Raw genomic sequence first — 15693 nt, forward strand, 5'->3', positions numbered from 1 at the left:
TTGGTAACATGTTTCCTTTTATACAGGTGTGTGTGAATTTCTACAAGAAGACCTATCTGGTTGTAGGATACAACTTGTCTAACTTCAACTTTGAATAGGCATTGTTAGATCATGTCAAGCCAGTTCCAACTCATAGTGATCCCATGCACAATAGAATGAAACAATGTCTGGCCTTTGCCATCTTCACATTCATTGGCACGTTTCAAACCACTGTGGCAGTCACTGTGTCAATCCATCTTGTTAAGGGTCTTCTACTTTTGATCTGATCATCCTCTTTATCAAGCATGACATCCTTTTCCAGGGTCAACTCCCTCCTAAGAACATTTCCAAACTATGTAACTTCTATGAAGCATTCTGGCTGTACTCCTTCCAACACAGATTCATTGGAATTAACCATCAAAGTCACTACAGACAGTATGACACACTGACAGGTGAGTGGTGATTATGATTGTTGTTGTGTTGTTAGGTACCATCAAATCAGTATTGACTCATAGTGACCCTGTGCACAACAGAACAAAACACTGCCTGGTCCTCGGCCAACCTCACAATCATTGCTACTTTTGAGCCCATTCGTGCTGCCACTGTGCCAATACATCTTGCTGGGGGGCTTCCTCTTTTTCTCCAATCCTCCACTTTACCAAACATGATATCCTTCTCCAGTAACTGGTCCATCCTGATAATATGTCTGAAGTATGAGAGACGAAGTGGCCATCCTGGCTTCCAAAGATCTGCTTCCAACACATATCTATTTGTTCTTTTGGCAGTCCGCAGCAATAATGAGCAAACGATTAAATGATAAAGAAGGCATCAAAAGAAGATGGAAGGACTACATAGAGTCCCGGTACCAAAAGAAATGATTGATATTCAACCATTTCAAAAGGTAGCATATAATCAAGAAACAATGGTTCTAAAGGAAGAAGCCCAAGCTACCCTGAAGGCATTGGTGAAAATCAAGACTCCAGAAATTCACAGAACACCAATTGAAATGTTTCAACAAACTGATGTAGCACTGGAGGCACTCACTCATCTATGCCCAAAAATATGAAAGGAAGCTACTTGGCCAACTGACTGGAAGAGATCCATGTTTGTGCCCATTACAAAGAGAGGTGACTCGACAGAAAGAAATCATTGAACAATATCATTAATATCACATGCAAGTAAAATTTTGCTGAAGATATTTAAAAAAAATACTTGCAACAGTATATCAACAGGGAACTGCCAGAAATTCAAGTCAGATTAAGAATAGGATGTGGAACTAGGGATATCATTGCTAACGTCAGATGGATTTTGGCTGAAAGCAGAGAATCCAGAAAGAGGTTTACTTGTGCTTCATTGACTATGCAAAGGCGTTCGACTGTGTGTATCATGGTAAACTATGGATAATATGGTGAAGAATGGGTATTCCAGAACATTTAGTAATGCTCATGAGGAACCTCTGACCAAGAGGCAATTTTTCTAACAGAACAAGGGAATACTGAATGGTTTAAAACCAGGAAAGGTTTATGCCAGGGGTGTAACTTTTCACCATATCTATTCAATCTGTATGCTGAGCAAATAATCTGAGAAGCTGGATTACATGAAGAAGAACATGGCATCAAGATTGAAGGAACACTCATTAACAACCTGTGATAGGCAGATGATACAACCTTGCTTGCTGAAAGCTAAGAGGACTTAACATATTTACTGATGATGATCAAAGACCACATCCTTCAGTATGGACTGCACCTCATTGTAAACAACAAAATCCTGACAAGTGGACCAATAATTAAAACTATGGTAAATGGAGAAATTATTGAAGTTGTCAAAGTTGCTCATTTTGCTTCCAAAAACACAGTCAGTGTTTATGGAAGCAGCAGTCAAGAAAGAGATCAAACAACATACTGCATTAGGCAAATTTGCTGCACAAGACCTCTTCAAAATGTTCAAGAGCAAAGATGTCAGTTTGAGAACTAAGGTGCACCTGACCCAAGCCAAGGTATTTTCAATAACCTCATATGCATGTGAAAATTGGACAGTGAATGAGGAAGACCGTAGAAGAATTGATGCATCTGAGGTCTGGTGTTGCAGAAGAATATTAAAAGTTCTGTGGATTGCTGGAAGAACAAACAAATCTCTGTTGAAAGAAGTACAACCAGTAAAGAATACTCCTTAGAAGCCAAGATGGTGAGATTTTATTTCTTATGCTTTTGCTAGAAAGGACCAGTACCTTCTAGTGTGGCACTGTAGAATCAGCACTGGACTTTGAACCACAAGGTCAGCAGTTCAAACCCATCAGCTGTTCCTCAGAAACCCTATGGAAGGTCGCTGTGAGTTGGAACCCTATACAGAGTCCCCATGAGTCAGCACATGACAACAACAACAGTCCCTGGAGAAGGAAGTCATACTTGGTAAAGTGGAGGCTCAGTGAAAAAGAGGAAGACCCCCCAATGTGATGGACTGGCACAGTGACAGCAGCAGGGAGCTCAAGCTTAACAAGAATTGTGAGGATGGTAGAGGACAGGGCAGTGTTTTGTTTTGTTTTGTTCTGTATAATGTCACTATGAGTCGGGGTCAACTCGATGGCACCTAACAACAGTTGTTGAAAAGATCTGCTATCTGCCAGGCATCTTTTCATCACTGTAATAATGATGAACTGACAGACAAAAATTCTGTCCTCTTGAAGATACATTCAAATGACTGAGGTATTTGTGGTCATGTCATATTATACCAGAGATCAATAAAATTTTGTTAAAGAGAAAATTCTTAAATAAAAGAACAAGAATCAATGATTAACTGTTGACCTTATTCACTGGCCCACCTTACTTCAGATAGAACTAAGTTCCAGAAATTTAAATCTGTTTGCAATTCCATTCAAATGAATTCAGCAAATATGTGCTATATACAAAGATCTTTGCTTGACTCCTAGAGTGGGAGACTATCTTGGAAGCATTATATCTGATTACATTTAATAAGAATTAAGTCAATCTATGTATGGTTGTTGAACCGACTCGACGGCACTTAACAACAACAACAACAATGTATGGTTGTTAGTGGTGGTTAAGTGCCGTTGAGTTGGTTCCAACTCAGCAACCTTGTATAGAGTTTCTGAGGAGCAGCTGGTGAGTTTGAACTGCTGACCTTGCAGTCCAGTGATTATTGTATAGCAGTATGAGGCAGTGCAAAAAAAAAAAAAAAAAAGGAACCAACTGTCCCTTCAACAACTCCCTATTCACCTGGGTTGCTACTACATTGTAACGGTTACACAGACCTCAAATGCTATATTCACAATTATGGTGTTTTTGAGGAAAGTTAATAGGTTACCATTCAGGGTCAGAGATTTTCAGGATACAGTTCTTTCAGTAAGGCCAGGCTCTTCTCAACTGTGCCCATAGACACAACTTGGGCAAGGTTACAGGGCTCTTTTAACATACATGTTCACAGGACTGCACTGTAAGTATCAGCCTGAAGGTACTTGTCTTTAGCTTCTTGGGACAGCAAACTTCGCTTCCTCAGTTAAGTGCCTGGAGGTACACCACTCCACAAGGAAGCCTCCAGCCCAAAGTCACTCAGCTTGACTTGCACTCTGGCTGCTCTGGCTGCTCCTCTGCCACTCCTCCAGCACCACAGCTTTCTGTCCCTGGGTCGAGGAGGTTCAATGTGCAGGGATCTTGGGGTCCAAAGAACACATTCCACTTCTGGCTATTTTCTGATAGTAGTAAGATCTCCCCCTTCCCTTCTGAGATTGTTCATTTTATGCTCATGTTAGAATTCCAATAAACCCAGTTAACAGTCATTCACAGCTGATGCATATAACCCATCAGCATTTTCCTTCACCTTCTCTTACCCAAATCTGTCAGAAGAAAATAGTTTGGTTGGCGTTACAAAGACTATGGCTAGAAGAGACCTAGGAAATAGCTCACTGCCGGCACCAAAGGGTATGTCTATAATGACAGGAAACACAGGACCCTTACCTTCATGATGGCAACAATGTTGAATACTCATAAAATCAAAGAACACACAAAACTCTAATACTGACTTAAGGTAAGTGTCACACTAGATACAAATTCAGTGCAATAATGTTTTTTAGAAAAGCTAATATCCCATTCAATCATGGGAATCATGGAGCATTCATGAAGGAGATAGGATTTGAGCTAATTTTTGAAGATGGACCACATTTTCTATTAGAGGCATTCTGGTAGATTGAAAGGAGGATGGAATAGCTTGTTGTACACTGTTACTATCAGTTCAGATGTTGTTATTATTCTGTATCAAGTCACTTCCAACTCATAGCGAACCTATAGGACAGAGCAGAACTACCCATAGGGTTTCCTAGGCAGTAATCTTTACAGGAGCAGATTGCCAGATCTTTTCTTACGCTGAGTCACTGGGGGATTCAAACTGCCTATCTTTCTGTTAGCAGTTGAGTTCTTAACCTCTGTATCAAAGACTCCTTTGGATTCTCCATTTGTTGTTGTTATGTGTTATGGAGTCGGTTCCAACTCATAGCAATCCTGTACAGGGTTTCCGAGACTGTACATCTTTACAGGAGCAGAAAGCTTTAGAACCTAATAAAGTGTTGGATAGAGATAAATGCTTAAGGAAATAATCAGGAAGAATATCAAGTGTGAATGTGGCCGTGGTAAAATCATACTTTACTTCACTCATCACTCAAAAGGCAGTCACTGAGGTGAACGTCTGATGCCATTTCAGAGAGTGGGTGCCTATTTCGTCTCTGTTTCCAGCTGGAGCATGCTGGTGTGGCCATTAAGGGTACTTCAATGGTTTCCATTTTCTACTTGAATTCCTTGTTCAAATGAACTGTTTACCTTACTACTCTGGGTGAAACTCTTCCTAGAGATGTCTGCTATTTGGAAATGAACAAACAGTAGCTAGATATTTCTTATCTCTGATGGATGTTCTGCAAATCCCTTAGCTTCAACATTTTGTGTGCAATGAATTTAACAAAATAAATAAAAGGAGTTGAAAATAATGGGCACCCGTATCCAGGTGCTTTGTGCAAACATCATGTTACTTGTCTATCAAGGTGACTCATATTGTAGGATATACAATTTGAATGTGGTTGACATAGAACTGTGTGTACCTTCTCTCTCACTCAGTTGCTGCTGTGTGACAAATGGACTTCGAAAATCAACGTGTTTGATTGACACCCTTCGAATACTGTTTCATCAGAATACCCCCCAAACACACACACAAAAGTCTAAAATAAGTCAGAACTGCCTACTAAAGCCATGTCTCCATTTTTTGTGCTTTGGGTGCACAGAATAATATCTGTACCATATCACAAACATTTTTCGGTCTCCCTCTTCCCTCTTATGAAGATCTCGTCCCTTCCCTTTCCTCATACCTCTAAATAAACATTTATTAAGCAGGTATTGTATACCACCACTGTCTTATGGATTTGGGATACATTTGTAAAGAAGATGTAAATAAAATCCATATTGTGTTGGAACTTAGATTCTAGTAGGGGGAAATAGAAAACAAGCAATAAATATATAAATAGGGAAACTATACAGAATATTCAAAGGGGATATTGTTGATGCTGTGCACTGTTGAGTTGATTTGGACTCACAGTGACCCATAAGGTGTACTAGAACTGCCCCATATAGTTCCTATGCTATAATCTTTGCAGGAGCAGATTGACACATCTTTTCTCCCTGGGATTTGAACCTTCTATGTTTCAGTTAATAGGCAAATATTTAATCAATGTGCCACATGGTTCTTAAAAAGGCAACACGTGCTGTGGATAAACAAAACAAATGTATTAGAACGAGGGGACTGGGGTGAGTGGATGAGTTACAATTATAAATAGATATGTCAGGGTGGTCTTCACTAAGGAGGGTCCTTTGATTATCTGGGGGAAAAGTCTTTCCAGGTAAAGAAAGTCACCAGTGCTTGTCCAGAATGTTCTAGGAACAGCCATCAGGTTAGTGTGATTGGAACACAGTGTGCAGGGGAAAGACTAGTAGGAGAGGAAGAGAAAGGAGGACAAGAGCAGACTGTATAGGGGCTTGTAGGACTCTCAGGGAAATGAGTGACTTGTAGTCAAACGGAGGTTCTTCAGGAGATAAGTGACCTTCTCCTCTCTTTTCTAACATTGCTGTCATCTATACATGTATAAAAGGAGCTCTGGTAGCGTAGTGGTTACAAATCGGCCTGCGAACCTTAAGGTCGGCAGTTCGAAACTACCAGTGATTCCGCGGGAGAAAGATGAGGCGGTCTGCTCCCGTAAAGATTTACAGCTTCGGAAACCCTGTACAGGGTCGCTATGGGTTGGAATCGACTCGATAGTACTTAACAACAACAACAACATGTATAATACCTATAGCTATATATTGTTAAGTGCCATTGAGTTGGTTCCAACTCTTGTTGTTGTTGTGAAGTGCCGTTGAGTCGGTTCCAACCCATAGCGACCCTGTATAGGGTTTCCTAGGAGCAGCTGGTAAGCTTGAACTGCTGACCTTGCAGTTCAAAAGGCTTTGCAGTCTGGTGCATTAACCTACAGCGTCACACCAGAACTCCACTCGTAGCAACCCTATATAGAGTTTCTGAGGATATAAGTCTTTGCAGGAGCAGAAAGTCTCAGCTTTTTTCCTAGCATGGCTGGTAGGCTTGAACCACATTATCATGGTGGCTTTTATCATACATACATATATTAGCATGGTGGCTCTGTGGGATAAACACTGAACTATGAACCACAAGGCCAGCAATTTGAGCCCACCAGCCACTCCAAGGGAGAAAGGTAAGGCTTTCTGCTCCTGCAAAGATTTATGTTCGAGTATACATATATAATTTACACATCTGTTTTTATATATAGTTGATGTTTTATATACATATAAAACAATAAATATATGTAGATATATATTTATAAGGAAATTTATTTCAAAAGCATAAAAGAACATTTAAATTTGAACAGGTGATGAACTGGTGCTTGTGAAAGAAAACAAAACCATACCAAAATATGGCATGAAGTTGCTCATTCAAAAATTTTAAGCAAACATTAACCTAAGTTGAGCACTATTGCTTTTTGGAAAGGAAACAGTGAGGGAAGGAACACAAACTCAGTATTAAACTTAAGAAAGCAAAGTCACTTCTGCTTTGAGTTTACAAATATACTTAAACAAACATAAATAGAGACAAATAAGTTGTACTTACTCTCCCAGTTTCATAGCTGCAGTTCCAGTATAGTTTCTATACTTGAAATGCCTTTAGGCCTGTGCGGCACAGAATTGCTGATCAAAGTTTTAAAAGACAATTGCATGTTCCTAGCAGTTCAAACCTGCCAGATGCTCCAGGAAACCTGGTACAGGGTAGCTATGAGTCTGAATGGACTCAGTGGCACACAACAACAACAACATGTCTGCTCTGATTCCGAGAAAGCATTGATTCAGCTCATAGTCTTTTGGAACGTTTAGAGATTATTGCTACCACTCCATAGTCAAGCTGACCTTTGCTCATTTGTAACATTTTAGCCTTTAAAAAATATTTTCCCATAAACATTATGTAAACTGACATGATAGCACTTAACAACAACATAAAGATTATGTAGTAATTCTAGAAAAGGAGTTTTTCTTCATTGTAGAAGAAACTAACAGTATGTTAATAAACAATAATGATGACACCTTGCATTGGAATTACAGATAATTCTGCAAAAAATACATCAAACTGATGAAGAATGTTGCTATGGATTTTATTTGAATAGCAAACCCAGGGAGTGAAGATTAACTGGGAACTGAAAATACATGAAACATTCAATTACAGAGCAAGATCCGATGCTACTAAAGATGCCCATGCCATTAGATGCTCCACAAACCTCCCATCTGAGAGTTTAACCTAAAGAGTTTATTGACTAATTTATACATTAATTTTGGTTAATAACCTGAGAAACTAAAATCTTAAAAGTAGCAAAACCAAGAGAGGATCTGTCTTTTCTCACTATTCTGTGTTGTCAAGTCACTTTTCCTGGGTAGCCCTGGTTATTAAACCCCCAAATTGCAATCTACACTATCTCCTTCTGTAAAGGAGTTTGGATGTGGTGCCATAGGATAAGCACTGGACCGAAAGGTTGGTTTGAACTGCAAGGTCCGAGGTTCAAACTCACCTTCTACTCCTTGGAAGCCTACACTGGATTGCTTGATTAGGAATTGACTTGACGGTACTTAACAACAACCTCCTATAGACACCTGTATCTATATTAGATTTAATATTGTTTCTGTACAGTGCTTATTCTACAGTGTAATGACCTCTCAATTGGGAGTTTGTGGGAGCGGTTGCTATTTTTCTATCTTTTCCATAAGTTTTACCAGTCTGTTTTACTTCTAATTGTTGTTACTGGTAAGTGCCATTGAGTTGATTCTGACTCATAGTGACCCAACCATCTTAAAATAAGGTTATATTGATAATTTCCTACAATATGAGAACAAAAATGAAAGCTCCTCTGTTCAATTAGTTGTGTTTGTGTACCCTTCTCTTCTCTGTCTCATTCTGCCTGCTTTGATCATTTCCTTTAGAATACTCTAACCAGGAATGGATTACCCAGGAGGCAAGGTAAGCACAGAAGCTGTTCCTTATTTACTAGTAAGCATAAGTTAGCCCATGTTGCCTTTGCTTACAAGGTACTCTGTCCCTGTCAGAGATTGCAAATTTGAAACAACAACAATTTTGATTCTGTAGGGAGGTGCTGTAAGGTTGGAAGAAAGATAGGCGCCTGTCATACTTAGTAGCAAAATATTTGATGTAGTAGAAAAATGTGCAGTTGCTCGCTACAGATTAGAAAGTAAACACAAGTATGCCTGTGCTTACCTTGATGATGGGGTAATTCGACACCGAATCCAACTATCCACAATTGTATGTGATGTAAGTTTCTGTCTTGTGAAGGTCTCTTTCAATTTGCTCTTAGCTTAATGATCAACTTTAGGCAGATGGGGAATGAAGAATTTTCCCTTCTTAGGTTTACAAGAAACCTGGCTATCAATGAGATGGAGAGATAGGGAGATGGGGCTGACAGTGCAAGAAGCATAGCTGTTCTGGGAGCTGATACCAGGGAAACCACATCATGCATGTTGCAGTGCAGCAGACAGCTATTGGTGTAAAGATAACACACGGGCTTAAATGCCACCACAAATAATCTTTGTATATATTTTAACGTCAGCATCCTGTTCACTTTTTAAAAATAGTGTGTTGTTGTTAGGTGGCCTTGAATCAATTCCCAACTCATAATGACACCACATAATAGAATAGAACCACTTCAGGGGGTTTACTTGGCTGTAATTTTCACAGGAGATGCTCTGTCTGGTAGCGTAGTGGTTACAAACAGGGCTGCAAACCTCAAGGTCAGTAGTTCGAAACTACCAGCTGTTCCGCGGGACAAAAATGAGGCTTTCTGCTCCTGTAAACATTTACAGCCTTGGAAATCCTGTGCAGGGCAGCTATGAGTTGGAACCAACTCCACAGCACATAACAACAACAATTTTCACAGGGGACAATCACCAGATTGTTCTCCCATGGAGCCATTATGTGGGTTTGAACCATGAACCATTGTGCCACCTGGGCTCCTTACCCCTACGTTCTACTGCCATCGAGTCCATTCTGATTCACAGGGCTTCTGAGACTGTAAATCTTTATAGGAGTACACAGTTTCATCTTTCTCCGGGGAGTAGCTGGTGTGTTTGAACTGCTGACCTTTAAGTTAGTCGCTCAATGTCTAACCTACAGTGCCACTAGGGTTCCTTACCCCATATTAAAGGGGTTAAGTGGTGCCTTGATATTATCAGGGGAAGAAACAAGAGTTTTATGAAGAGACACTTTGGTGTAATGGAAAATACATTGAACTGACATCAAGACCAAGTATCACCGTTTATTATTTATGAGCTATTGCTCAGGAGCCTTATGATTTTTGAGTCGCAGTTTCATTATCTATAAAATGAGGGTGATGAAGTCACTTTCACATCTGCTTCACAGAGTTGTTGTTGTTTAAAACCAAATGTTGTAACGGGAGAAACACGAGACTTTCTGCTCCCATAAAGTTTTACAACCTCAGGAACCTTATACAGGGTGACCATGAGTCAGACCCAACTTGATGGCACCTAACAACAACAACAATCTTTAAAAATCAATTCCCATATCATTAAAAGTCATTCTTTTTTTTTTTTTTTTCACTGAAAGTTTTTCCAGATCACTGAATGCCAGAGATGAATGTTTCCTCAAAGTATTTACAGTTAAAAAACCATCAGGCATTTGAACTTCATCCTTAAATGTCTCCAGCATGACGAATCTTTCATCTAGTAGAATAGGCATGGCAATAGGAGGAATTAACAGATCAAGTACTGCAACAATGACTGGGTTTCCATGTCCTGAGCGCAAATATATATTTTTTCCTATTTCTACTTCAAGTATTTTTATTATGTGATCAGTTGTTTCTTAGATTAGAAAGTTAGTTTGCCATACTCTAAGAAACAGAAGAGGCTGTTAGTGGGTATGTAGTAGGTGTGCTCAATGTTCTTGAAAGAAATAGCTTAAGCTGTTTCTGGAATGGAAACACCTTCTTGTTTGTTGCTACAACTGATGCCCAGGACTACAGAGCAGTGGGGGTGACAGGAAATAGGGAGAGAGCAGCAGTGACTGGTTGACATGACCTTTATAGGATATGCTTTGGCCATGGAACAGAAACTTCAGGAAACCATAAAAGCTGGGGAGGAGGACATGAAAAGGAAAAGATCTGAGGTTCCAGCAACTGGACACATGAGGGGACAGTCAGAAGTGACTCGTTTGGGTTGTGCTGGTTTATCTAGATCCATAGATGGTCCGATCTTAGGATGGTGGTCTGTTACACCACAGAATCATGCAAGTGTTCTTTGTGAATGTTCAATAAATATTTAAGAAATAGTGGTTATTCACATAATGGGGTTTAGAGACCCAGTTGGTCCCTCACATCCTCTGTATGGAAATGTATTATGATGCTGAGTTCATTTGAAAAAATTTCACCATGGCAATGCAAAAGAAACCATTTGTAAGCCCACAATACACAGAATCAAGGGTTACTGAGTTACTGTAATACATGTAAATGTTCAGCTAATTGTTTTTCGAAACACAGCTTAAACTGAGTTCTCCTCCAAACAATCTAAGCAGTTTAGACATCATCATAAACAACTTTGTGAAGCAGTATGTCATACATATGTCGTTTCTTAAAGCCAAAAATTTCTTTTAATGGCATAGTGCTTCACAAAGGCTGGAGTACTGGAGTGGCACTGTAGGATAAGCACTGGACTTCAGACTGCAAGGTCGGTGGTTCAAACCACCAGCTGCTCCTCTAAAACCCTATGTTGTTGTTGTTGAATACCATTGAGTCGATTCCAACTCATAGCGACCCTGTATAGATTGGATTTCTAAGGAGCGGCTGGTGAGCTTGAACTGTCAATTTTTCAGTTCAAACCCACCCCACAGTCCAGCGCATTAACCCATAGTGCTACACCAGGACTCCCTATCGGGGGTCACTATGAGTTGGAACGAACTTGATGGCACTTACCAACAACAAAGACAAAGACTGCTGCAAAATTAAATAAGTCTCTAAGGCTTCTTTGAAAGATCTTCACTTCTCCCCTTGTAAATTTAACACTAATGAAGGAAATCAATAATCAGGTAAGGGAATTAAGTCTTTATATTAAAAGCATGGGTCACTATGAGTCCAAATTAACACAAATTGGAAAAAGCATGCAAACATACTTCTATTGTAGTTCAAGAGCCTTGTTAAGCTAATTGTCTTCTAATTACTTAGGTCATTAGTGTTTATTCTAACCCTTGGATCTCCTAATATTTTGATAGGGAAATGTGTCCTAAAAGAGAAGAATGAAGACAAAAGCAAGGTAGGAGAGTAAGAAGTAAGGGGTATTTCACAGTTGCTGTTTTATTATTTTTACAACATGATTTTTTTTAGCCTGACAAGGTGCAAAAGTCTGAATTCTACAGTCATAGTGTTTTAAAAATATACCCATGATTCTTTGACACTCCTCTATCAAGAGGTGGAGTCAGTTTCCCCCTCCCTTGACTCTTACCTTCGTAAACCACTTATACTTAATGGGATGCACTGGACGTGAGTCTACGTGATGTCCAAGGTTACGTTAGCAAAGGCCACATGACCTCTACCTGGTTCCCTTGGGGTTCTCTTTTTAGGAGATCTAGCCATCCAGTAATAAGTATGATGACTATTCTAAGACAAAGTAGCTCTGGTAGCGTAGTGGTTACGAATTGGGCTGTGAACCTTAAGGTCAGCGGTTCAAAACTACCAGCCGCTCCGCGGGAGAAAGATGAGGCTTTCTACTCCTGTAAAGATTTATACCCTCGGAAACCCTGTACAGGGTCGCTATGGGTCAGAACCGACTTGACGGCACTTAACAACAACAACATTCTAAGACAATTCAAAAATGATTGCAGTAGAACATTGACAGGGAAATGCAAGAAATTCCAGCTAGATTCAGAAGAGGCCTTGGAACGAGGGATATCATTGCTACCATTAGATAGATCTTGGCTGAAAGCAGAGAGTACCAGAAAAGTGTTTACATGTGCTTTATTGACTATGCAAAGTCATTTAATTGTGTGGATAATAACAACAAACTATGGATATCATTGCGAAAAATGGATATTCCAGAACAGGGGTAGGGAATGTCTGGCCGGCGAGCCAAAATCATTTAGTCTGGCTCTGCAAAGGCAACCTCAGTTTCAGCCATCACATTGTTGTGAAGTGCCGTCGAGTCGATTCCGACCCATAACGACCCTCTAAGGGTTTCCAAGGAGCAGCTGGGGAGCTTGAACCGCCAACCTTGCAGTTCAAACGGCTTTGCAACCATCGCATTAGGGGTAAGTTAATTAAATGTTTGACCAAATATAGCAGGCTAATTTTTAAGTTGGTGATTTTCTATGTCTCTTGAATGATGTTATAAATTTTGGCAGAAAAATGTTTCCCCACCCCTGACATAGACCAAGAGGCAGTTATTTGAACAGAACAAAGGGATACTGAATGGTTTAAAATCAGGAAAAATACGCATCAGGATTGTATCCTTTCATCGTGTTTATTCAATCTGTATGTTGAGCAAATAATCTGAGAAACTATATTATATGAAGATGAATGTGGCATCAGGATTGGAAAAAGATTCATTAATAACTTGTTATATGCAGATGATACAACCTTGCTTGCTAGAAAAACAAGAGGACTTAAAATACTGATGAACATAAAAAATTAGAAGGTCAAATTCAGCCTTCAGTATGGATTGCACCTCAATGTAAAGAAAACAAAAATCCTCACAACTGCATCAATAAATCACATCATAATAAATTAAGAAAAGACTGAAGTTGTCAAAAACCTCCTTTTACTTGGATCCACATCAATATTCATGGAAGCAGCTGTCAAGAAATCAAATGACTTAGACAAATCTGCTGCAAAAGACCCCTTTTAAAGTGTTATAAAGAGATAAGATGTCAGTTTGAGGATTAACGTGTGCCTGACCCAAGCCATTGTTTTTTTCAGTCAACTCACATGCATATGAAAGTTGGACAATGAATAAAAAAGACCACAGAAGAATCAATGCATTTAAATTACAGTGTTGGAGAAGAATATTGAATGTTCCATGGACTGCCAGAGGAACAAACAAATCTGTCTTGGAATAAGTACAGCCAGAATGCACCTTAGAAGAGAGGATAGGAAACTTTGCACATACTTTGCACATATTTTGAGAAGGAACCAATCTCTGGAGAAAGACATCATGTTTGGAAGAGAGGAGAGTCAGTGAAAAAGAGGAAGACCCCAACTAGATGAACTGACACAGTGGCAGGAAGAATGGATTTAGATATAACAATTATGAGATGACAGAGTGTTTCATTCTGTTGAGCATTGAGTCATTATGACTCAACTGGAAAGCACCTAATGACAACAAACAACATTCTAAGATTGCCATTCTAGAAAGGACTTGTATAGGCATTCTAGTTGAAAATCCATGTGTGGATTTTCCATGTGTGCAAGCAGCAACTGACAGTTAGGTTATTGAGCTGTCTTGGACTTAACATCCTTCAATTTCAGTGAACATCTGAATGAAACCACATGAAAAACTCAAGTGAGATTTGCTTATCAGAGCCTTTTTCAAATTCCTGATACTTACACTTGTGAACAAAATAAAATGAATGCAGTTGATACCACTGAGTGTTAGGATAATTTTTATACAGTAAGAGTAGTTGGAACAATAGTGTGGATGTGTGTTGCAAGGAAAAGTAAAAGCAAGATTTTGAGCGAAATTATTGTGCTATGAAAATAGCAGAGAAGGCACTTCTCTTGCCAAAATTCTATTTCATATGTTACTCCTCCCTCCCATCCTGTCCCTGGAGCACTTCCTCCAGCTCTGCACCTGCCCCAGCCTTAGCAAACTAGGGTGAGTAAAGTTTTCTCTAGACTTAACCATTCTACCATTAGGCTCTGTTGTTGTTGTTGTTATGTGCCGTGGAGTTGGTTCCGACTCATAGAGACCTTGAACAGGGTTTCCGAGGCTGTAAATCTTTACGGGAGCAGAAAGCCTCATCTTTCTCCCGCGGAACATCTGGTAGTTTCGAACTGTTGACCTTTCAGTTCACAGCCCGATTTGTAACCACTACGCTACCAGAGCTCCTTAGGCTTTATAAAAGTCTACATGTGGTGAATTATTATCAGAATTAGAGAGAAGAAAGAATATGGGTTTTGTTTAAAGTCTCTATTGGATTTTGAGTTATTTTACTTATCTCTAGAAATCCGAAAATAAGCTATTTGCATTTCCAGGCTTCATTCCTGCTAAACAGCAGACTGAAAATCATGGCATAAAAGACTTGTGAATTGGCCATGTGGAGTCAAAAGCCCTTTTCCTTTCTCCTCCTTTAATTTTGTTCAGACTTAATTTCCTTAGGCTACCCTGGAGTCAAAAGGGACATGGAAGGAGTGAGCATTTTTCTTGACAAATATCTAGACTTCCCACATTTTACCTTTATTACAGAGATTTATACTTATTCTGCCCAAAACTTATAGAAAAGTGAATGTGTGATTTAGGAAGGATTTCATGAGCCAACAACAGAGACCTCTTACGATTCAACAGCTATCTGAAGAGAAGTGATACTTTTGTTGGTGGTGATGTTGTCTTCTCTTAATGCCAGAGAAGAGAATTTAACAACTCGATTTGTTTTTCCCTTTTTGTTCCTCTAGACACAACACCTTTCTAATTTTTGTATGAATTCATCTATTTTCCAAAAAATATTTACTGAGCATCTATGATGTACATCCCTCTGTACTAGGCATTGGGATACATCAGTAAACACTACAAAGTCCCTGCCTTAATGAAGATGACATCAATTAGTTGGTAATAACTACTATGAAGAAGAATAAAGTATAGTGAGAGGGATATGGAGTGGGGATGGGAGAAAAAAGTTCTTCTATTTGAGGTGGTCAAAGATCTGAGGGAAATTGTAGTAGACAGAATAATGCCATCCCCAAAAGATTTCCATTTTTTAATCCCAGAAACCTGTTCATATGCTACTTTACATACAATAGGGACTTTGAAGATGTAATTCAATTAAGGGTCTTGAGATGGGAAGACTATATCCTGGATTATGTTGTTGTTGTTATGTGCCGTGGAGTCGATTCTGACTCATAGCGACCCTGCACAGGGTTTCCGAGGCTGTAAATCTTTA

The 15693-nt window shown here is 39.4% G+C and overlaps 1 pseudogene; it reads left to right on the plus strand.

Annotated features, from left to right (window-relative positions):
- The window catches only part of LOC102827276, a 112743-nt pseudogene that overhangs the window by 38908 nt on the left and 58142 nt on the right, over positions 1-15693 (plus strand).

The sequence above is a fragment of the Chrysochloris asiatica genome, unplaced genomic scaffold (assembly GCF_000296735.1).
Source record: "Chrysochloris asiatica unplaced genomic scaffold, ChrAsi1.0 scaffold00069, whole genome shotgun sequence".
In the NCBI taxonomy this organism is placed as follows: Eukaryota; Metazoa; Chordata; class Mammalia; order Afrosoricida; family Chrysochloridae; genus Chrysochloris; species Chrysochloris asiatica.